The following is a 24,178-nucleotide window of genomic DNA, read 5'->3' as shown; positions in this document are numbered from 1 at the left end:
CACAATAGGACGCCTGGTGCAGACTAACAACTTCCTAAAAATCCTGGGGAAGCCAGGAGCAGCAAAGAGAGAACTGTCAAGCATAGGTGAAGGATCTTCATGGTTCAGGATGAGTTGACGTGGCAAAGCTGAATGCCAGCTTTTAAGCCAAATGGAGCCCCAAAGGTTGCCAAGAGAAGGCAGGGAGAGCGAGGGAGATAACATTTCAGTCAGGAGCAGCAACGTTCTAAGATTTCATCAGCTACATACTCAGAGCCCTGGTGGACTGTTTTGATAACATTTTGATTTATTCAGAGAATCAAGAACAGCATATACATCATATGAAAGATGTGCTTCAGAGGTTGAAAAAATGTGCTTCAGAGTTGAAAAAATAACAGTGCCACTTCTCAACAGTAGATTTCCCGACATTTCTCCCCCTGTGTGTAGATTCACCCTTAGAGTGGTGTGGTTCCTCCACTCCCAGCGGACCTCTGAATCTCTTTGTTGTTTAGGCTGATACATCTTAGCTGTCACCCTGTGTTACATCTTCCTGCTCCTCCTCACACTTCTCTCTCTTGGACTTTAGGATCTCCAAACTCTATGCTAGGAGATCAAAGGAGAAACAGGCCAGCCAGAGCACAGATGGGCAAGAGAGGCCAGCAGGCTAATAATTGGCCACCACAAAATCGGATCGGAATGGGATGTAAAGCGAGATTAAGAGAAATAAATTTGTAGAGGACTATATTTAAATAAGCGGTTATAAAATTTGCAAACTAGATGATAAATTGCATGGAAAAAAATTTATGATGACGAAAATGGCAGCGGGAGATGTGAGGAAGTCCAAAGAAGTTATGAAACTCTGTTGAGATAAAAGTAAGGTTGTTTATTGTCTTTGTACTTCATTCTGTAAAAACCCCTAATAAAAATTTTATTAAAAAAAAAATAAAAAAAAAAAAAAAGAGAGGCCAGCAGGCTGTGGTCTTCAGGGCAGGACACAAGGGGGAAGAGTTGGGGACACTGAATTATAGTTGTGATTCTTGGAAGAAGAGAAACAGATGGAGTCTCCCCATTGCTTTCTCCATATAGGGTCCCTTGCTGTTCTCAAGAAATCCTCCCAAATTCCTTCCATGAAAATAGGGACATCCTGTTTTATTATGAATAATAATTTTACTACAGTGGTACCTCCAGTTACAAACGCCTCAGGTTAGAAACATTTCTGGTTACAAACTTTGCTAACCTGGAAGAGTTACCACGAGTTGAGAACTTTGCCCCGGGATGAGAATGGAAATCGTGTGCCGGCAGCGCAGTGGCAGCAAGAGGCCCCATTAGCGAAAGCACACCTCTAGTTAAGAACAGTTTCAGGTTTAGAATGGATCGCCAGAACGAATTAAGTTTGTAACTAGAGGTACCGCTGAAGGAATGGGTTTCCCAAACCCAAAACTGACTGTGCAGGCAGTTTGAAACTGCACCAAAATCCCTATTTTTCCTTAGCTAAAATGCTTTAACTTGAGCTCTTGAGCCAAAACCCAGCTGCATAAACAAGTGCTCAAAGTTCCCTCCCTTATCAGTCTATGAAGGCTGGTAATGACGGATGGCTTTGTCCATTCCAAAGTGGAACAGGGATGACACTCTGGGCCTTATCTTACATCCTGACCACAAAGACCACAAAGATGCACAGACCTAGTCCGGGAGCAGCGCCAGAGTGTGTTCTTGGAGTTGGTGACCTCTTGTTCCAAGTTAAGAGCATAAGAACAGAAATACCCTTTTATGGTCAGAAGTACAGGAAGGAATACCCTTTTATGGTTAAAAATACCGGAGCAGGAACATATGTGATGTCAACCTGCGTGTATAGGCTGACGTGGTTGGATTCCTGGGGAAGGAGGGAGAGGGTGCCTGGAGGATATATATACTGCATGAAATTTCTCATTTCTTTGGACTTGCTGTGGACTGACCACGCAAGAAATAAAGAGCAGAAATAAAGAGCAGAAATAAAGAACTCTTTCTCTGAACCAACCTTCGGTGTCATTTGACATCCTTCCTCCTGTCCGGAAGCAACGCAGAGCCCACCAATCGGTAAAGTCTAATAAGGCTACACCACTGTATTTATACCCTGTATTTAAGTGTAGTCAGGATGTCTGCAGATCTCCAGAAGCAAACCTTTTAGTATCTTTATTTCGGATCCTATAAATTATGTCTAATTTGTTCAGTTTGTTTGTTTTTGAATGATTTAAGACTAAATTTTTATGTTGTAATTATTATTATTTTCCATCTTGCAAGCCACCTCAAGCATGGTATGAACTATGGAAACGCACCACTCCAATAAAATTATGTCTGGACGTATATAGCCATTCAGCTAAGTACCCACCATTCACATCTTAAAAGAGTGAGCTCTGTTGCCATAGAGAGGAATGGATGTGCATTCTCTTATCTCAACCAACTGGAAGCCATGGGATCCTAGGATGAAGAATTCTTCCTGGTAGGCACATGTGCATGCAATTATGCCCAATATACTGTAATGAGTGGGCTTTGTGGAGCTAGTTTCTGTAAAAGCCTGGGCTACTTCCCATCCTGTAATCCTTTAGCTGGAGGGGCCTAGAATCTGGTCTGGTCAGTTCAATAACCCCAAAATTCAGAGACCTGTGAATTTGGAAGGATGACTAAATTTCAACTGGCATACTTTTTCAAAGAGTACAACTCCTATTTAAAAGGAAACTTCTTCTTCTCCCTCCCATTCCACCCTCCATATTTTACCACTCTTCATTTTCCACATTGTGGCCCAGTCCTACTCGCTAGACTGTGTAGAGAGATCCTCATCCCCTTTTAGTCTTCCTTTCTTATGACGTTTTGGGCCTCTCCACAAACCATGCTTGCTGACACCTCCTTCTCATGGACGTAAGGTGCCATTTCAGCTTCACTAGCAAGAACACTCATGCTTAGAAATGAAAAACAGAGGGAAAGGGGCTTTTAGATCTGCTTTTATTGAAAGGCACAAGCTCACGTGAGCCTTGAAAATGTTGCTTTTTCAATCTGGATGCTTTGGAGAAGAAGTCCCTAGCTGGGGATCAAGCGGGATCCAGCGGCTCTCAAAGAGAGGGAGCATCTTCCACTTTTCAAAGGCATCTATCACTCCTCCCGTCTAAAACATAGAAACCAGCAACAAAAAGACAACGGTTAACTCAGTTTCATAGCAAAGTGACCATGTTTGAGACACGAAAACACAAAGCAAGGCATGTTGGACCACAAGAAAGATTTCATGATAATAAACCATTGGGTAGGCATAGGTCTGTTTCAGTTTTTCATTTCCAGTAACTATGAATTACATAGATTCACCTTTCGATGAGATTTGAATCCAATCTATTGCCCATCCTTACCCTTGAGGGACTTTCTTTTCTAGGTACAATTAAATGTATGTCACAGAATAGTGAGGGAGCTTTCAAGGTCTCCAATATTCTCCTGCAGACTGGATGTTATGCACGGCAGGGATTTCTTGTTTTTGTGGCCCTGAGGAAGAGTTCTGGGGAAACAGGAAGCTTGCACCCCATTTTGTGAGAGTGTTTTGAGAAACACGGCAGAACTGGCACAATGGGGTTCATTCCGCCCAGTTGCTAATTTCTCTGTATGCACCCAAGAGAAAAGTCTACTGCCTCAGGTTCTTTCTTTAAAAGATAAAATAAGAATGAAGCTGCTTGGAATTGAAACTGGGAGATTTGCATGGAATGTATGGGATGTGAAACTGAGGTAATCTTAAATGGTGGAGGGCAGGACACCACACAGAGTAAGTGCCCAGCATCTGTTAAAGCTGCAGAATAGACATCTGTTAGGCACTGAGATAAACAATGGATAAAGCTGCACAACAAATTAAATGTGCCCATACAGTGTGGTTTAGGGATTTGGCAAAGGAGATCTGGCATAAGCTCACAGGGCAAAGGGGCCAAAGACAGCTGGACCAGCCATAAAGCAGGTGAGGACTCTGCTTCTGGTGGCAGAAGCCCCTCAGACAATAAACCCATTGGTGCCCCTCCTGCCCCGCTGGTTCTGCCTGTGGTGAACAAACTCGGCACCTTCTAGCTTAAAATGGGCAACAATGGTAGTGCCGCTTCTGTGCCTACAATCAACGGGGTATGGTGTGTGTCAGCGGCATATCAGGCCATGGCAGGAGGAGCAGGTAGATGGGCTTAGGAGCCGTGCCGGCAGAATGGCCAAGCAGCAATTAGCATTTTGCATCAAGCGGCAAAATGGGATGTTCCACCCTTGGCTGATTCTGGCATAGGTATTTTTATTTTTATTTTTTCAATGGAGCAATTGTGCTTGCAGGCAAAGGATGATCAATTTAGGGGACTCTGCATTGGGTACTTAAAATGATCAATCCAGAGGGTAATGGGAGAAGGGCAGGAGGTGTAATTCTCTTTTGGTCAGCTGAAATTACCTTTGGCAACAGGGGAGATAACTATAAAGACACCTTCCAGTCCTTTTATAATCATCGGGACAACGAAAAGGGTAGCAAGTACCATGCAGTCTATGGCATTGCAAAGTAGTCTTAGTTTCCTGGTCCTGTGCAGATCCTGTGCAAAGAGAGAAACAAACATAAGTGGGGAGAAGGAAGTTAATTCACAATAGGATGAAAGAGAGGAACAACTCCACAGCCCTTTGAACAGGAGTGGCTCTGTGACGCTCTGGGTGCTGTGGCATCCCAACTCCTACCCCCCACCCCCACCCCTGCCACTGGCCACTGGTGTTTACCCCCCTTGCTACATTCACAAGAAGAAATGGTCAATTTGCTTATCCAGATATTTGCTCATCAAGAAACTTTTCCCACTAATTAGAAACTTTATACCCAAAAATTTATTGGCAGACCTGTGGAAGAGACAAATCAAAATTTTATTTTCTAAAACGTATTCCATAAATTTGCATAGAATTCCATAAAATCTAACCAAACTGAGAAAAGAAGAGGCTGCTTTTGTTTTCCTTACCAGTTTTACATGCGATGCCATTTAATTCCAGTTGCAGACAACTCTGGGAGCCGGCATTTGACCACAGACAGCTTCCGGGTCACGTGGCCAGCATGACTAAGCTGCTTCTGGTGAAGCAGAGCAGCACACAGAAACGCCGTTTACCTTCCAACCAGTAGCTATTTATCTACTTGCACTTTGATGTGCTTTTGAACTGCTAGGTTGGCAGGAGCAGGGACCAAGCAACAGGAGCTCACCCCGTCGTGGGGATTCAAACCGCCAACGTTCTGATCAGCAAGCCCAAGAGGCACAGTAGTTTAAATCAGAGGGCCACCCACGTCCCTTTTTCCTTATATTACTCTGCCATAATGAAGTCAACATGTGAACATCAAAGCACAACCTTCCTTTGAAAGGCAGCTCTCCCTCCAAGTAATGTGTTTAAAAAATGTACCTGAAAAAGTGTAATTTCATGACAATAGCATGAAAATATAGGTTATAATAGGGGAAATTGCATAGCAGTTATGGGCATAATGGGGGAAATTCAGCAACACAGTGCATATATCCCCTAATAGATGCACCTTTGTAGGCAATTTTGTCTGATATATACATTTTTATGCAAAATTTACCACTAAAGAAATGTCTCTAGAAAGAAAAGTGATCTTCCTTTGCAAGGCCACAGAACAGCCACTGTACTCCTCTCCCTCTTCCACCCCATAATAGGCTGGCAGGTGTCCCTCTGTCTTCTTCCTCTCCATCCCTTACCTGGGGAAGCCAGGAGCAGCAAAGAGAGAACTGCGAAGCACAGGTGAAGGATCTTCATGGCTCAGGATGAATTGTGGTGGCAAAGCCAGGCAAAGCCAGCTTTTAAGCCAAATGGAGCCCCAAAGTTTGCCAAGAGAGGGCTGGGCTTCCCATAATTGTAATTTCTTTGGGACATTGTGGGTTAGGCTGACGTGGAAGAGAACGTTGCCAAAATCACGTGCCCCTGGAACGGCATTCCTGCATTCAGTCAGTCATAGCAGTTTTCACAGAAGATCGCAAACATTCTGAGGTGCTGTATTTATGTTTCAGAGCGAAATAGCTTGAATCAAATGAAACATTTATGAGGAGGATTCAATTCCTCACATAGGCAGGGCCCGGGGGATGTATCCCTCAGGTAAATGACTCACCCCTCACCTGTTCCCACCACATTGCTGGACCCTTGCGGTTAACTGAAGGAAGGGGACTTTCACATGCTCGTCTCCTACAATGATTATTCTTAGTAGTAGCCCGTGCTCCCCCCCCCAAAAAAAATGTTTAGGATTACTCTCATTTTCCTACTCATGTTGAAATACTGCTCCTCAATCTGGCCAAACTTAGATTCACAAAATGTTTAGGGGTATGCGCACGCCTGCATCCCCCCAGGAAATAGCACTGGTAGTAGTAATAGTTTCAAACAGGTCTTCCAAAAAAAAAAAAGAAAAAGGATTCAAGTCCACTGATTGAAGAGGTTGAGTGGAACATGCAGGGCAAGGAGATTTCAAAGGTGAAATGATGGGCTCTTTGCTTACTTGAGGGAAAGGTGATCTTCACATGCACCCTTGTCCTTCTTTTCATTCTTGCAATCATCATCATCCTATTTCTTAAACACCTTTTTCTAACTAGACTCAAAGCAACTTACAAACAGGAGGGGCTCTGCTTCTCTGTTTGCTCCACCTGCCATGTCCCACTTTGCACCCCATAATAATTGGCCAACCAATCCTTCCCTTTCTCCTTTCCTCCCTAGAATATGACTAAGCCCCCTTTCCCCCTTCCCAACCCTGTTTCTGAAGCTGCTTCACTCTTCTGTCCTGCTCTGGTCCATGGGGTCACGAAGAGTCGGACACGACTAAACGACTAAACAACAAGATGACCATAGGTTTCTTTACAAGCTGATGATCATTTATCTGATTCCAGTTTAACCTCCTTTAATATAGCATTAATCCACTGTTAAAATCCATTAGCGTTTTCCATTAAAATTTTATTATATCCTCCATTATGGAAAAACTTCATTGCTACAAACTCATCTCTCCACCCTCCATCTTCCATGTCTTAGAGCCATTCTACTCCATCAGAAACATAAAAAACAAAAATAATACTCCTTATAGTCGTTATGTAGGTTGATTATACAGCCTGCCAGATTTACAGTTGTCTTAATTAGGTTTTTCATTAATTAAACAACCACTGGAAGTATCTCTAATGCAACCTTTTTATTACACAGAATGTCATTTTCATAGAGCAGCGAGTACCATCTACCTGTTCCATTAGTTACACAAAGCATCAATTACTTAAGTGGTCCCTGAATACATCGTCCTTTGATTGCAAGCTTAATTGGTTGTGCAGCCAGTTGTTTTCATAATTTGTCCATTGCAAAAGACACCTATGGCAGAATCAGCCTAGGGCGGCACTTCCCGTATTGCCCCAAATGGCAGCCCAAAATCAGTGCTGATGATGCTGGTGCTTCTCCTCCACTGGCAGAAGCAGCAGGGCAGGAGGGGCACCCATGGGCATTGTGCCTGGTTGGGGGCTTCTGCCACCTGAAGCAGCATCCTCACCTGCCTCAAGGCTCTGGGATCAGACCTGTCTTTGATTGCTTTGCTCTGGGAGGTTTTGCCAGTTCCTCTGGATCGAATTCTTCAATCACATCGTATTTGATTGTTTAGATTAATATGCAGTTTCCTCTATTGTTTATCTCAGGGGAAAGGGATCATCATAACAGTCCATCCTCAAACTTCAATAGCTGCTGGGCATTTGCTCACTGTGATCTTCTCCCCTCCATCTTGTTTGAATAGCTGAGGACTAAAAGGTAAATGTAAAAGACCCCTGAAAGTTAAGTCCAGTTAAAAAAGGAAAAAGGATGAGGATGATGATTACAAGAATGAGAAAAAGGACAAGAGACCATGTGAAGATTGCCCTTCCTTCAAGTAAGCAAAGAGTCCTTCGTTTCACCTTTGAAATCTCCTTGCCCTGCATGTTCCACTCAACCTCTTCAATCAGTGGACTTGAATTTTCTTTTTTTTCTGGAAGAACTGTTTGAAGCTATTACTACTAACAGTGCTATTTCCTGGGGGGATGCAGGGGTAACACATACCCCTAAACATTTTGTGAATCTAAGTTTGGCCAGTTTGAGGAGCAGTATTTCAACATGAGTAGGAAAATGAGAGTAATCCTAAACATTTTTTAGGGGGGGGGGAGCATGGGCTACTACTAAGAATAATCATTGTAGGAGACGAGCATGTGAAAGTCCCCTTCCTTCAGGTAATTGCAAGGGTCCAGCAATGTGGTGGGGACAGGTGAGAGGTGAGTCATTTACCTGAGGGATACATCCCCCTAGCACTGCCTATGTGGGGCATCGCATGCTCCTCATAAATATTTCATTTGATTCAAGCTATCTCGCTCTGAAACATGAATACAGCACATGTGAATGTTTGTGATTTTACTTCTGTGGAAACTGCTATGACTGACCGAATGCACGAATGCCTTTGCAGAGGCACGTGATTTTGGCAACGTTCTCATCCACGTCAGCCTAAGTCACAACGTCCCAAAGAAATTACAATTATGAAATCTTCTTCTCCCTACCTGCCTTCTCTTGGCAAGCTTGGGGGCTCCATTTAGCTTAAAAGCCGGCATTCGGCTTTGCCACCACAATTCATCCTGAGCCATGAAGATCCTTCACCTGGGCTTGGCTGTTCTCTCTTTGCTGCTCCTGGCTTCCCCAGGTAAGGGATGGAGAGGAAGAAGACAGAGGGACATCTGCCAGCCTATTATGGGGTGGAAGAGGGAGAGGAGTACAGTTGCTCTTCTGTGGCCTTGCAAAGGAAGCTCCCTTTACTTGCTAGAGATGTTTCTTTAGTGGTAATCTCTTTAGTGGGAATTCTTTGCATAAAAATGTATATACAGTATCTGACAAAATTGCCTACCAAAGTGTGTCTACTAGGGAAAATATGCACTGTGTTGCTGAATTTCCCCCATTATGCCCATAACTGCTATGTAATTTCCCCTGTTATAACCTATATTTTCATGCTATTGTCATGAAATTACCCTTTTTCAGGTACATTTTTTAAACACATTATTTGGAGGGAGAGCTGACTTTCAGAGGATAGCTGTGCTTTCATGTTCACATGTTGTCTTCATTATGGCACACTAATATAAGGGCAAAGGGATGTGGGTGGCCCTGTGGTTTAAACCACTGAGCCTCTTGAGCTTGGCAATCAGAAGGTTGGCAGTTTGAAATCCCACAACGGGGTGAGCTCCCATTGCTCGGTCGCAGCTCCTGCCAACCTAGCAATTCGAAAGCACATCAAAGTCAAGTTGATAAATAGGTACCGCTCTGGTGGGAAGGTAAACAGCTTAGTCATGCTGGCCACATGACCCGGAAGCTGTCTCTGGTCAAACGCCGGCTCCCTCAGCCTGTAAAGCAGGATGAGCGCACAACCCCAGAGTTGTCTGCAACTGGACTTAACTGTCAAAACAGTCCTTTACCTTTTTTTTTAATATATGGAAAATGGCATCGCATGTAAAACTGGTAAGGAAAAACAAATGTAGCCTCTTCTTTGCTCAGTTTGGTTAGATTTTATGGAATTCTATGCAGATTTATGGAATATTTTTTACAACATAAAATTTTGATTTGTCTCTTCCACAGGTCTGCCAATAAATTTTGGGTATATAGTATCTAATTAGTGGGGAAATTTTCTTGATGTACTATAGAGCCTTTTATTCTGGGTAGTCCTAGGGGCTCTGATGGCTTCAGTTACAGGCTTTAGTTTCTCTATAACTTATAAGTCATGTGTAATCGTTCTAGGGGTTGCTCGTGCGTAAAACCGGTGCAACACCTGGCTGGGTTGCCTGAGGGAACCTTTTCTGTCCGGACAGCCACTCACCCGTGGCTGTCTCAGTCGCTGGCAGAATCCGTCAGTGGGCGTTTCTTGAACTTCTTCCAGCAAAGAAGCTCTTTGATGCCTAGTCTCCTCTTACTCTCCCTGCGCGGAAGCCTTCTGCGCAAGAAGGGTGTAGGCAGTAGAGGACCCTTACTCTCCCCGCTGGTTCCTGACAAGGAGTCATGGTACTGCCTCGCCGATTCCCCCATCTGCCCCCTTTCTCAACTGGTGCTACGCTGATTCTCTTCCCCAGAAAATGGACTGCCTCTCCCCATCCCGGGACGCTCTCTGGGACCCCTCCGGAGTTCGCTCTCTCCCTCCGGCCCTGATGGCAGTTCCCTGACATCCACCTTCTCCCCAGGACCCCACCCCCACCCCGGCACGATTTTCCGATACCACCTCCTCTATCTCCTCGGCCGACGATGCGGGGAACCCCCTGAAGGAGCTGTCATCATCTCCTGAGGATTCAAAACCAGCCTCCCATCCGCTCGGATCTCTTCCCGCTGTTTGAACCTCCCAGTCTGATTCCTCTCCCTCGGACACCTCCCCTCCCTCCTCTTTGGAGGCAGGAAAACTCACAAAGTCCCCTTCATCGTCTGTGGGTCTAAATTCTTCCTCCCAGAATCTAGCTAGTGGTTTCGGCTTATTTGGGAACAAACTGTGGAATTCTTCCACCATATACCCGTCACTGATTGATTCAGCGGGGACCCACGTGTTTTTCGACCTAGGTTCTCCCTCCGAGGCTACCAAGTACTCTACCTGGCGACCTCGCCACCTTGAATCGAATATTTCTGTGGCCTGGTTACAGTGTTCCCTCTCGTCTACCCGCGGGTGGGTGGTAACCCCTCCCTCCTGTTCCGGGAATTCCCGCCCCTCCCTGTAAGTTGAAAGTAGGAACCTATGGAACACCGGATGTATCTTCTTGCTGTCAGGCAACATGAGCTTAAATGCCACTGGGTTTACCTGCTGTATTACCTCAAAAGGTCCCAGCCGCCTTGGCTGCAACTTCTTGCACCCTCCCTTTAGGGGTAACCCTTGGGATGACAACCACACCCGGTCTCCCACCCGTATGGCCTCCCCCTCCTGATGGTGCCTGTCCACCTGCCTCTTGTAAACTTCCTTGGCCCGCTCCAAGTTCAACCTGAGTTGCTGGTGCAAGGCCTCCATTTCCTCAACAAATTGCTCAGCCACGGGTACACTCCATCCTTCCTCCCCCCACCCGGGGAAGGCCCTGGGGTGACACCCGTAATTGGCCATGAAAGGGCTCATTCCCGTGGACACGTGTTCAGCATTATTGTACGCAAATTCAGCCAAAGCTAATTTCTCTACCCAGTCGTTCTGTCTCTTGCTGACATAGCAGCGTAGGTATTGCTGGAGTATACCGTTTGCTCTTTCTGCTTGTCTGTTGGTCTCTGGGTGCCTCGCCGTTAAGAAGCTCACCTCGACCTGTAGCAAACTCATGAGCTTCCTCCAGAACCAGGAGGTAAATTGTTTCCCGCGATCCGAATATAACTCTCAAGGGAGCTCCATGTAGTCTAAAAATGTGATCCACAAACAGCCTGGCTGTCTCCTCTGCCGTTGCTGCATGTGAGCAAGCTACGAAATGGCACATTTTCGTCAGTAGATCGACTACTACCATGACCGCTGTCTTCCCCCTAGACTTGGGCAGATCTGTCATAAAATCAATGGACACCACCTCCCAGGGCTTTCCCGGTGTAGGTAGGGGTTCCAGTAACTCTGTGGGGGCCGCCCTTTCCCCCTTAGCCCTCTGGCATCGGTCGCACCCTCGTACATATTCTTGTACGTCTTCCCTCACCTTTGGCCACCAGAACTGCCTGGTGACAAGTAGCATGGTCTTGTGCTGTCCAAAGTGCCCAGCTGTTGGGTTGTCGTGGAGTTGCCTAAGTACCTTCCCCCTCAAAGTCTCCCCTGGTACATACAGCTCTCCCTTATAGTACAGTAGCCCTTCCTTTTCCTCAAACCCTCCATTGTCTTCCTTTCCGTCCCTGAGTTCCCTAATCTTGGCCTGAGCAAACTCATCGTCTCTGGTGAGCCCTGCCAGTTCTCGTTTCCCAACCCACGTTCCTCCACACACACACCGGTCTTCGGGGAACACGTGCCTGGTCTCTGCTGGCCCCTCCACTTCCATGTACTCCGGTTTCCTGGAGAGAGCACCTGCCCTTACGTTTTCCTCTCCCAGGACGTATCGAATCTCGAAGAACTTGGCGAACTCCTGGGACCATCTGATCTGTCTCTGGTTGAGCACTCATGCGGTCCGCCAGTATTCCAAGTTCTTGTGGTCCGTTCGGACCTGGATTTTGTGCCACACCCCTATCAACAGATGTCTCCATTGCCGAAATGCCGCATAGATCGCAAGCAATTCTCGGTCATACACCGTGTAGTTTTGCTCTGACTTGTTCAGCTTCCTAGAGAAAAAGGCACACGGCCACCAGTTCTGCTTGGCCCCAGGCTGCCCCAACCGCGTAGTCGGACGCATCCCTCTCCAGTCTCATGGGCTTTTCTGGATCCATGTGCAGGAGCTGCTCCTACGAGGCGAACGCCTTCTTCAGCTTTTCAAAGGATTGCTGCGCATCCTCTGTCCATGTGAACTTCTTTTTGCTACTAAGACAATCAGTTATGGGCGCTGTCAAGTGAGCAAAGTTCTTTATGAACTTCCTGTAGAAGTTGCTGAAGCCTAGGAACCTCTGCACATCCTTTCTGTTTTGGGGGGCTTTCCATTCCAGCACTGCCTTCACCTTGCTCGGATCCATGGCTAGTCCTTTGTCGGACAACCTGTACCCCAGGAACTCGACCTCCCTGGCGTGGAATTGGCATTTTTCCAGCTTGACCCACAACTGATGCTTCTCCAATCTCTGTAGCACCTCCCTGACGTCTCTGATGTGTTGCATTTCATTGTCCGAATAGATCAAGACGTCATCCAAAAAGGCTACGCAATTCTTGTACAGCAGGGGCCCCAACACATGGTGCATGAAGGCTTGAAAGCAGGCGGACCCCGATTGTAATCGAAATGGCATGACTAAGAACTCAAAAGCCCCCAGGGGGGTGAACATGGTCGTTTTCCATTCGTCCCCCTCCCTTATCCTAATCAGATTATATGCTCCCCTGAGGTCCAGCTTGGTAAAAATCTTTCCCCGCCTCACACATGTCAAAATATCGTCGATCCTGGGCATTGGGAAAGTCACGGGTTCTGACACCAGGTTTACGGCCCTGTAATCCACAACTAATCTGGGCTGGTTAGTCTCTTTTTTGTCCACAAAGAATAAGGGACTGCCCCCCACCGCCTTGGATTCCCTTATGAAACCCCTCTTCAGGTTCTTGTCAATAAACCGCCGCAACTCCTGCATCTCCCGGTCGGACATGACATACAGCTTACCCACCGGTAACTGAGCCCCTGGAAGCAGGTTGATTTGGCAGTCAAATGGTCTGGGGGGGGGCAGTCTGTCTGCCTCCTTCAAATCCGTATATTGTGGTGGCACCTCCCTTTTTTGCTCCAGGGCCGCCCCAGCCACCTTGGCTACAGTCATCCTTGGTTCCTTCCCTCCCAGACAGTGTTCTAAGCAGTAAGCTGACCCAAAGGTGACCGACCGCTGATGCCATGACACTACTGGGTCATGTATTGCCAGCCAGCTCATTCCCAGTATTATTGGGGGTCCTGCCAGCGTGGCCACATGAAAGGCTATGGTTTCCGTGTGCCTGGAGACACTCATTTGCATTGGTGGTGTCTGGTGTGTCACTTCCCCTCCCAGGAGTTCCCCGTCATCGATGGTGTTCACCTGCAAGGGAAAATCTAGTGGCAACAGGTGGAGCTGATGCTCCAGAGCGAAGTCTCTGCTGAAGAAATTACACGAGCTGCCAGAATCTAGCAGCCCTTCCACTTTGACGGGGTGCCCATTTGGGAATTCTAGCACCACCTCTATGGCTATAGCTGCCCTGGGTGGGTCAGGCTGGGGCACTTCTATTGGTTGCTGGCCTGGCTGCTGCCCCCGCTGGTTGGCAGCCAGGCGTTGTTTCCCTGCACCGGCCCCTTCTCCCCCTTCTCGTCGTGGCCTGTAGTCCCCATCATGCCTTGCAAGGCTTTCCGTTGAGGGCAGACCCTTGCAAAATGTCCCGGTTGCTGACAGAGGAAACACTTCTTGGTAGTTTTCCACTCCTTCCCCTCCCTCTTCCGGCCTTCACCGGCGTTTGGAACTTCGCGCGCGCACGGGCCATCAATTTCCATCGGCTCCACCATCTGGGAAGGCTCCCTCGGCATCTCCGGAATGAGGTTGCCATGGAAACGTTCTCCCCTTATCTCCCGCTTCTCCTGAGACCACGCTTCCTGGCGTACTCCGATCGCCAGCACAGCCTTTGTGAGTTCATCCATCGACCGCGGGCGAGGCACTCAGGACAGCTCGTCTTTCACTCCAGGGTCCAAACCCACCTCAAACAACATTTGTATTGGTTCAGAGTCCAGATCCCACCTGAGCTTGTGGACTAACATTGCAAAACGCGACCAGTAGTCTCTGACGGACAGGCCCCCCTGCTTGCACCCCATAAGCTCCCTCCGTGTCACGCATTGCTCCACCTCGCTGGAGAACATCGCGTCCATCGCCTGGTAGAATTTCTTAAGATCTTTCAATGCATCATTCTGTGTCGCCATTAGGGGCCTGATCCATTCGCGGGCCCCATCCTGCAGATGTCCTACAATGTATGCCACCCTCTCCCCATCGTCCGCAAAGTCATTTTTCTGCAAATCCAAAGCGTATTGAATTTCCGTTCGGAAAGCATTGTAGTCCTGGGGCTTTACACCAAACTTATGTACCAGCCCCGGGACCTTCCTCCCTATCGGGGTGGCTCTGACCTGTGCATCCTGAGCCCGTCTCTCCTCCAGCTGCGCAGACAGGGTAGCGACATGCGCCTCCAGGGCTTGGTTCCTCTCGACCAGACCTCGCACCCTGGCTTCTTGCTCTGTCCCTCCGGCTGGCGCTGTTTGGCTCATCGTGCTGCCTCTCCAGGGCTGCACACAAGCATTGTCAGGGATTGACAGATTGCTGTAATGGTTCTAGGGGTTGCTTGTGCGTAAACCGGTGCAACACCTGGCTGGGTTGCCTGAGTGAACCTTTTCTGTCTGGACAGCCACTCACCTGTGGCGGTCTCAATCGCTGGCAGAATCCATCAGTGGGCGTTTCTTGAACTTCTTCCAGCAAAGAAGCTCTTTGACGCCTAGTCTCCTCCTACTCTCCCTGTGTGGAAGCCTTCTGTGCAAGGAGGGTGTAGGCAGCGGAGGACCCTTACCCTCCCCGCTGGTCCCTGGCAAGGAGTCATGGGACTGCCTCGCCGATTCCCCCATCTGCCCCCCTTCTCCACTGGTGCTACGCTGATTCTCTTCCCCAGAAGATGGGCTGCCTCTCCCCATCCAGGGACATTCTCTGGGACCCCTCTGGAGCCCGCTCTCTCCCTCTGGCCCTGATGGCAGTTCCCTGACACCATATGTGCCTCACTTCTTGCTGTCGTGTTTCGTGGACTGACACCCTCCACTCATGAGCAAATATCTGGATAGGCAGATTGACCATTTCTTCTTGTGAATGTAGCAAAGGTGGTAAACACCAGTGACCACTGGCGGGGTGGGGGGTAGGAGTTGGGATGCCACAGCACCCAGAGCATCACAGAGCCTCTCTTGTTCAAAGGGCTGTGGAGTTGTTCTTCTCTTTCATCCAGTTGTGAATTAAATTCCTTCTCCCCACATATGTTTGTTTCTCTCTTTGCACAGGATCAGCGGATGAGGGACCTACCAATGCTTTTGAATGCATGGAAGCCGGAGGTTTTTGCTACCGTAGACGTTGTGACAGAAATTATGAAAAAATTGGAAGGTGCGCCGTTTTGCCTAACTGTTGCAGAAGGTAATTTCAGCTGACCAAATGAGAATTATAACTCCTGCCCCTCTCCCATTACCCTCTGGATTGATAATTTTAAGTACCCAATGCAGCATCCCCTAAACTGATCATCCTTTGCCTGCAAACTCAATTGCTCCATTGCAAAAATAAAAATAAAAATACCTATGACAGAATGAGCCAAGGGTGGAACATCCCATTTTGTCGCTTGATGCAAAATGCTAATTGGTGATTTGCCATTCCGCCGGCACGGCTCCTAAGCCCATCTACCTGCTTCTCCTGCCATGGCCTGATCTGCCGCTGACACACACCATACCCTGTTGGTTGCAGGCACAGAAGCGGCAATACCATTGTTGCCCATTTTAAGCAAGATGGTGCCGGGTTCTGTCCTCACAGGCAGAACCAGCGGGGCAGGAGGGGCACCAATGGGTTTGTTGTCTGAGGGGCTTCTGCCACCAGAAGCAGGGTCCTCACCTGCCTCATGGCTGGTCCAGCTGTCTTTGGCCCCTTTGCCCTGTGAGCTTATGTCAGTTCGCCTTTGACAAATCCCTAAACCACACCGTATGGGGACATTTAATTTGTTGTGCAGTTTCATCCATTGTTTATCTCAGTGCCTAAGGGATGTCTATTCTGCAGCTTTAACAGATGTTGGGCACTTACACTGTGTGGTGTCCTGCCCTCCACCATTTCAGATTACCTCAGTTTCACATGCCATACATTCCATGCAAATCTCCCACTTTCAATTCCAAGCAGCTATATTCTTATTTTATCTTTTAAAGAAAGAACCTGAGGCAGTAGACTTTTGTCTTGGGTCCTGGCAGAGAAATTAGCAACTGGACGGAATGAACCCCAGGGTGCCAGTTCTCCCGTGTTTCTCAAAACATTGTCACAAACTAGTGAGCAAGCTTCCTGTTTGCCCAGAACTCTTGCTCAGGGCCACAAAGACAACAAATCCCTGCCATGCATAACATCCAGTCTGCAGGAGAATATTGAAGACCTGCAGACTGGATGTTATTGAAGACCTCACTCACTATTCTGTGACATATTTAATTGTACCTAGAAATAAAGTCCCCCAAAGGTAAGGATGGGCAAAAGACTGCATTTAATTCTCATCGAAAGGTGAATCTATGTAATTCATAGTTTCTGGAAATGAAAAACTGAAACAGACCTATCCCTACCCAATGGCTTATTATCATGAAATCGTTCTTGTGGTCCAACATGCCTTGCTTTGTGTTTTCATGTCTCAAACATGGTCACTTTGCTATGAAACTGAGTTAACTGTTATCTTTTTGTTGCTGATTTCTATGTTTTAGACTGGAGGAGTGATAGATGCCTTTGAAAAGTGGAAGATGCTCCCTCTCTTTGAGAGCCGCTGGATCCCGCTTGATCCCCAGTTAGGGACTTCTTCTTCAAAGCAACCAGATTGAAAAAAGCAGCAGTTTCAAGGCTCACATGAGCTTGTGCCTTGCAATAAAAGCAGATCCAAAAGCCATTTCACCTCTGTTTTTTCATTTCTAAGCATGAGTGCTATTGCTAATGAAGCCAAAATGGCACCTTACATCCATGAGACGGTTGTTTCAGCAGGCATGGTTGTGCAGAGGCCTAAGACGTCATTATAAAGGAAAACTAAAAGGGGGTGAGGATCTCTCAAAACAGTCTAGCGAGTAGGACTGGACCACAATGTGGAAAATGAAGAGTGACAAAATATGGAGGGTGGAATGAGAGGGAGAAGAAATTCTGATCAGTTTCCCTTTAAATGATAACCAAACTGAGTTGCACTCTTCGAAAAAGTATGCCAATTGAACTATAGTCATCTTTTCAAATTCACAGGTCTTTGAATTTTGGGGTTATTAAACTGACCAGACCAGATCTGGAAGTTTCCTCTTATAGATTCTAGGCCCCTCCAGCCACAGGATTACAGGATGGGAAGTAGCCCAGGCTTTTACAGAAACTAGCTCCACAAAGCACACTCATTACACTTTATTAGGCATAATTGCATGCACATGTGCCTACCAGGAAGAATTCTTCATCCTAGGATCCCATGGCATCCAGTCGGGTGAGATAAGAGAATGCACATCCATTCCTCTCTATGGCAACAGAGCTCACTCTTTTAAGATGTAAATGGTGGGTACTTAGCTGCATGGCTATACAGTGGTACCTTGGTTCTCAAACTTAATCCGTTCCGGAAGTGCGTTCCAAAACCAAAGCGTTCCAAAACTAAGGTGCGCTTTCCCATAGAAATTAATGCAAAATGGATCAATCCATTCCAGACTTTTAAAAACAACTCCTAAAACATCAATTTAACATGAATTTTACTATCTAATGAGACCATTGTTCCATAAAGTGAAAACAATCAACAATGTACTGCAAACCCACAATCAATCAATCAATCAATCAATCAATAGCTGAACTGGGTTCCAAACAGTCAGAAAAACAATTCCAAAAAAGTGCCTCAAAAACAAAAAGGCAAAATAAATAGGAAAAAAAGACAGTCCTCAGCATAACATTCGTAATGCAAGTGTAACACTCAAAATGGAGCAAAGCTCCAAGAGAGAGAAGTGTGAGGAGGAGCAGGAAGATGTAAAACAGGGTGAAAGCAAAGGTGTATCAGCCTAAACAACAAAGAGATTCAGAGGTCCGCTGAGAGTGGAGCCACCACACCACTCTAAGGGTGAATCAACAAACAGGGGGAGAAATGTCGGGAAATCTACTGTTGAACGTGGAACTGTCATTTTTCCAACTTGGCATAGAGCCATTGTTCTCACCACCTCTGAAGCACATCTTTCATAGGATGTATATGCTGTTCTTGATTCTCTGAATAAATCAAATTGTTATCAAAACAGTCCACCAGGAGTCTGAGTATGTAGCTGATGAAATATTGGAACGTTGCTGCTCCTGACTGGAATGCAAAGGGCATGACAAAATACTTGAAGCTGCCATACCTGGTGGAAAATATAGTTTTCCACTCATCTCCCTCTCTTATTCAAATTGAGTTTTACACCCCCCTCAAATCCAACTTTCTGAAGACTTTCGCTGGCCTCATCCTTTCCAACAAATCCCCAATCTGTGGTAGAAGATAGCAGTTTGTCAACATTATTTTGTTCACCTTCTTATAGTCCAGACACATCCTCAATTCAGCAGTATTTTGCTTTTTTATGGACAGCGCCACCTGGTTCCTTCGAAGTTCTTGCCAGGTTCTTCTCCAGAAATTCCCTCAAAGTTGCCAGCGAGTATATTAGCAAAGAGAATGAAAAAAGTATTGCAAGAATTTTATACATAAGGATCAAGCGGGTTTTCTTCCTGGCAGACAGATGAAAGATAATATAAGAAACATAATAAATATATTGGAATATCTGAATGCCAGGAACGAAAAACAAGCTATTTTAATTTTCGTGGATGCTGAAAAGGCCTTCGATAATATATCATGGAACTTTAAAAAGTTCCATTAAAAAATCTGGAGTATATGGAAGTGGGTAAGAAATTCTATAATGGGATAAAGGCAATATATACAGAACAGAAAGCGAAGTTGATAGTAAATAACTATACTACAGAAGATATTAAAATAACCAAGGGTACAAGGCAGGGATGCCCACTGTCGCCATTATTATTCATTACGGTGCTGGAAGTTTTGCTAAAATCAATAAGAAAAAATGAAGATATAAAAGGGGTGTCTACAGGGAAAAATGAATACAAAGTTAAAGCATTCGCGGATGACTTGGTAATGACAGTAGAAGAACCAGTGGAAAGTATTGAAAGAATCTTAGAAGAAATAGAACAATTTGGACGAGTTGCAGGATTCTATCTCAACAAAAAAAAGACGAAAATTATGGCTAAAAATATGAATCAAGAATTAATTGAGGAAATACAACGAAGGACAGAGATAGAAGTGGTGAATAAAGTGAAGTATTTAGGAATATGGTTAACCCCCAAGACCATTGATTTGTTTCAAAACAATTATTTACCTATGTGGAATCAAATAAAAAGGGATTTGGAGGTGTGGGGAAGACTGAAATTGTCCTTTTGGGGGAGAATATTTACGATAAAAATGAGTGTGCTACCCAAGATGTTATTCCTTTCCCAATCACTGCCGATAATCAAGGGGGCATCAATTTTTAAAGAATGGCAAAAAATAATTTCAAGATATATCTGACAGGGTAAGAAGCCAAGGATTCAGTTTAAGTTATTAACAGACGCAAAAGAAAGAGGTGGCTTCGCACTGCCAGATTTGAAATTATATTATGAAGCATCTTGCCTCTGTTGGATAAAGGAATGGATTAAATTAGAGAATGGAGAGCTGTTAGATTTAGAAGGATTTGATAACAGATTTGGTTGGCATGCTTATCTATGGTATGAGAAGAAAAAAATTCACAAAGGTTTCGAAAACCACATCTTCCAAAGATCATTGATAGAGGTGTGGGAGAGGTATAAAAACTTGTTGGAACCTAGACTCCCCCATTGGATTTCACCATTAGAAGTGATGAGTGTGAAAAAAATTAATATGAGGGGGAGGTGAATAACATATGGAGAATTGGTAACGAGAGAGGGGGGGGAATGGAAAATGAAAACTTATGAAGAGGTGAAAGAATCTGTTTACGATTGGTTACATTACTTTCAGATTAATGAAATGTTTAAAAAAGATTGCAAAATGTGTGGGTATGAAGGTAAAGAATCAAAATTCCAAGTGGAGGTAAGGGACTTTGGTTATAATATACAGTATGATGATTGGATGAAATTATGGAATGAAAGTTTAAAATTTACGGCATGTACTGCGTTGAAAGAAAATGTAATGAAAATGTTCTACAGATGGTATATAATGCCAGTTAAACTGGCCAAAATGTATAAAACATGCAATAAGTGTTGGAAATGTAAAGAAAAAGAAGGTACTTTCTATCATATGTGGTGGGAGTGTAAAAGGGTGAAAGACTTATGGGAAATGATATACAATGAATTGAAAAAGATGTTGAAATATACGTTCGTTAAAAAACCAGAGGCCTTTTTATTAGGAATGGTAGGAAACGAAATTAATAAGAGAGACTGTAAACTGTTTCAATATGCAGTGACTGCTGCAAGGATACTTCTGGCCCAAAGATGGAAACAGGAAGAAATTACAACAGTGGAAGAATGGAGAAGGAAATTGACGGAATATGCAGAATTGGACAAATTGACTGGGAAGATTCGATATCAGAAAGACCAAAAGTTTATCGAGGACTGGGGGAAATATACAGAATATCTGAAAAATATATGTGATGTACAGACAACGCTTGTTGGTTTTGAAGAGACTCTGTGAGATAGTAAGAAATATTGCAAAAAAGAGAGTAAGAGGAAAAGGAGTTGGGAAAGGCAATATCATGTTTAGAAATGCGTCAATAAATAGAAATTTTACGAAAGATTGACAGAGAAACTGAGGGAAGTCAAAAATTGAAGAATGAGTGTAAAATAATTTGTTGATTGTATAAAATTTGTTTGGAAAATGAATAAAAATTATTTTTAAAAAACAAAACAAAGTTGCCAGCTCTACTTCTGACATTGTAAACATGCAGACTAATCAATAGTTAATCATGACAAGCATCCTAAAGTTTTCCAAATTGTATGTACAAGTTGATGATTATTTATTTGATTCCAGTATACAGTGGTACCTCAGGTGATAAACTTAATTCATTCTGGAAGCCTGTTCTTAACCCAAAGTGTTCCTAACCCGAGCCGGGCATACCCTACCTAGGTCTCCCGCGGCTCTGGAAAGAAGAAGAAGAAGAAGAAGAGTTTGGATTTGATATCCCGCTTTATCACTACCCGAAGGAGTCTCAAAGCGGCTTACATTCTCCTTTCCCTTCCTCCCCCACAACAAACACTCTGTTAGGTGAGTGGGGCTGAGAGACTTCAGAGAAGTGTGACTAGCCCAAGGTCACCCAGCAGCTGCATGTGGAGGAGTGGAGACGCGAACCCGGTTCCCCATATTACGAGACTACCGCTCTTAACCACAACACCATACTGGCTCTCAGACCACGTTCATATCCCGGGGCACAGTTTGCAACCTGGAACACTTACTTCCGAGTTTGTGGAGTTCATAACCCCAAGCGTTCGTAAGCAGGACTGTTTGTAACCCAAAGTACCACTGAAACCTCCATTAATATAGCATTTATCCGCTGTTAAAATCCATTACACAGCCTGCAAGATTTACAGTTGTCTTAATTATGTATTTCATTAATTAAACAACCACTGGCAGTACAAAGTATCTCTAAAGAAACATTTTTATTACACAGAATGTCATTCTAAAAGAGCAGCGAGTACCAGCTACCTGTTCCATTAGTTACATAAAGCATGAATTACTTAAGTAGTTCCTCAATACATCATCCTTTGATTGCAAGCTTAATTGGTTGCACAGCTGGTTGTTTTCATACTTTGTCCATTGCAAAAGACACCTATAGCAGAATCAGCCTAGGGCAGCACAACCCTTATTCCCCCAAATGGCAGTGATCTTGTCCAAAATCAGTGCTGATGATGTTGATGCTTCACCACCACTGGCAGAAGCAGCAGGGCAGGAGGGGCACCCATGGGCATTGTGCCTGGTTGGGGGCTTCTGCCACCTGAAGCAACATCCTCACCTGCCTCAAGGCTTGTCCGGCTCTGGGATCAGTCTTGTCTTTGGTTATTTTACTCTGTGAGGTTTGGCAAGTTCCTCTTGGTCCAATACTTAAATCACACTTTATTTGCATGCTTAGATTAATATGCAGTTTCATCCATTGTTTTTCTCATTGGATAAGGGTTCACTATAATTGTCCATCCTGAAGCTTTAATAGCTGCTGGGCATTTGCTCACAATGATTCCCCCGCCCCCTTCCAACTTGCTTGAACAGCTGAGGATTCGGTCCCACATATTCCATGCAAAGTGTCCCACATTCCGTTCCAAAAAAGAATCTGAGGTTGCAGACTTTTGCTCTGGGGCTTTGCAGAGTAACTAGCAGCTGTGCTGAATCAACCCAGGTGGGAAAAGGCCTGTGAGCAGGGAGAAGAGCTTCCAGGACTCACAGCCAAGAAGGTCTCCCAAGATGTTGACTGGCTGCACATCCCTGGCCCTCTCCTCCTGGTGGCCTTGCTGCCTTCCCTGAGACCCTGCTTGGCTTACGTGACTTAAGGAAAGTATTTGTATGGACAGTGGTTTAGGCAGGAGTGCCATCTCTGGTTGTGGCATCATAAAGTGCAGTCCTAAAACAGGCCCACTCAGAAGGAACTCCTGTTAGTTTCCATGGGGCATGCGCCTAGGTAAATTAAGGGAGGATTGCAGCCTTGAGTGTTGCTGGATGGGTAGGGGAAACGGCTTCAGAAACAGGGGTATTAAGGGGAAAGGGGACTTGGTCATCTTCTAGGTTGAAAAGGGAAAGGAATGTTTGTGATCTGTAACTGGGATCTCACTTGGGTGAAAACTGCTATGACTGCCAGAATGAAGGGAGAGGCATATGATTTTGGCCATGTTCTCTTCCACGTCAGCCTAAGACACAACGTCCCAAAGAAATTACAAATATTTCATCTCCCTCTCCCTCCCTGCCCTCTCTTGGCAACCTTTGGGGCTCCAATTGGCCTACAAGCTGGCATTCAGCTTTGCCACGTCAGGAAGCCCTGAAGATCCTTCACCTGTGCTTGGCTGTTCTCTCTTTGCTGCTCCTGGCTTGCCCAGGTAAGGGATGGAGAGGAAGAAGACAGAGGGACACCTGCCAGCTAATTGTGGGGCGGAAGAAGGAGAGGAGTACAGTTGCTCTTCTGTGGCCTTGCAAAGGAAGCTCACTTTTCTCACTACAGATTTTTTTTAGTGGAAATCTCTTTAGTGGGAATTCTTTGCATAAAAATGTATATATTGGGCAAAATTGCCAACAAAAGTGTGTCTATTAGGGGAAATATGCACTGTGTTGCTGAATTTGTGGTTTTTTGGGGGGGCTATTCAGTGCCTTCTTATTCTTATTAGGTATTTTGTGGTATTACTGTATACTGTAACTTGAACAATAGGTTTCTTTACAAGTTGATGATCATTTATCTGATTCCAGTTTAACCTCCTTTAACAGCATTTGTCTGCTGTTAAAATCCACGAGAGTTTTCCATTAAAACTTTATTAAAAACTGCATCGATACAAACTCATCTCTTCTCCCTCCCTCTTCCCTCCCTTCTGTGTCTTAGAGCCATTCTATTCCTTCAGAAACAGAAATAACCAAAACAAAACTCATTATAGTCATCATATAGGTGGGTTATACAGCCTGCAACATTTACTTAATTATGTTTTTCATTAATTAAACAACCACTGGCAGTACAAAGTATCTCTAATGCAACCTTTTTATTACAAAGAATGTCATTTTCATAGAGCAGTGAGTACCAGCTACCTGTTCCATTCGTTACACAAATTACTTAAGTGGTCCCTGAATACATCGTCCTTTGATTGCAAGCTTAATTGATTACGCAGCCAGCTGTTTTCATACTTT

The 24,178-nt window shown here is 45.2% G+C and overlaps 1 long non-coding RNA gene across 1 annotated transcript in view; it reads left to right on the top strand.

Annotated features, from left to right (window-relative positions):
- Positions 1–7,636: 7,636 nt before the first annotated feature.
- LOC310842112 overlaps positions 7,637–24,178 on the top strand; it is a 94,172-nt gene continuing 77,630 nt past the window's right edge. The window contains exon 1 of the long non-coding RNA XR_014562877.1: positions 7,637–7,870. This is a non-coding gene — a long non-coding RNA (uncharacterized lncRNA). The remainder of the gene's footprint in view (positions 7,871–24,178) is intronic.

The sequence above is a fragment of the Podarcis gaigeae genome (genome assembly GCF_964106915.1).
Source record: "Podarcis gaigeae genome assembly, chromosome: 3".
Lineage (NCBI taxonomy): Eukaryota > Metazoa > Chordata > Lepidosauria > Squamata > Lacertidae > Podarcis > Podarcis gaigeae.
This window is presented reverse-complemented; position numbering and strand designations above follow the sequence as displayed.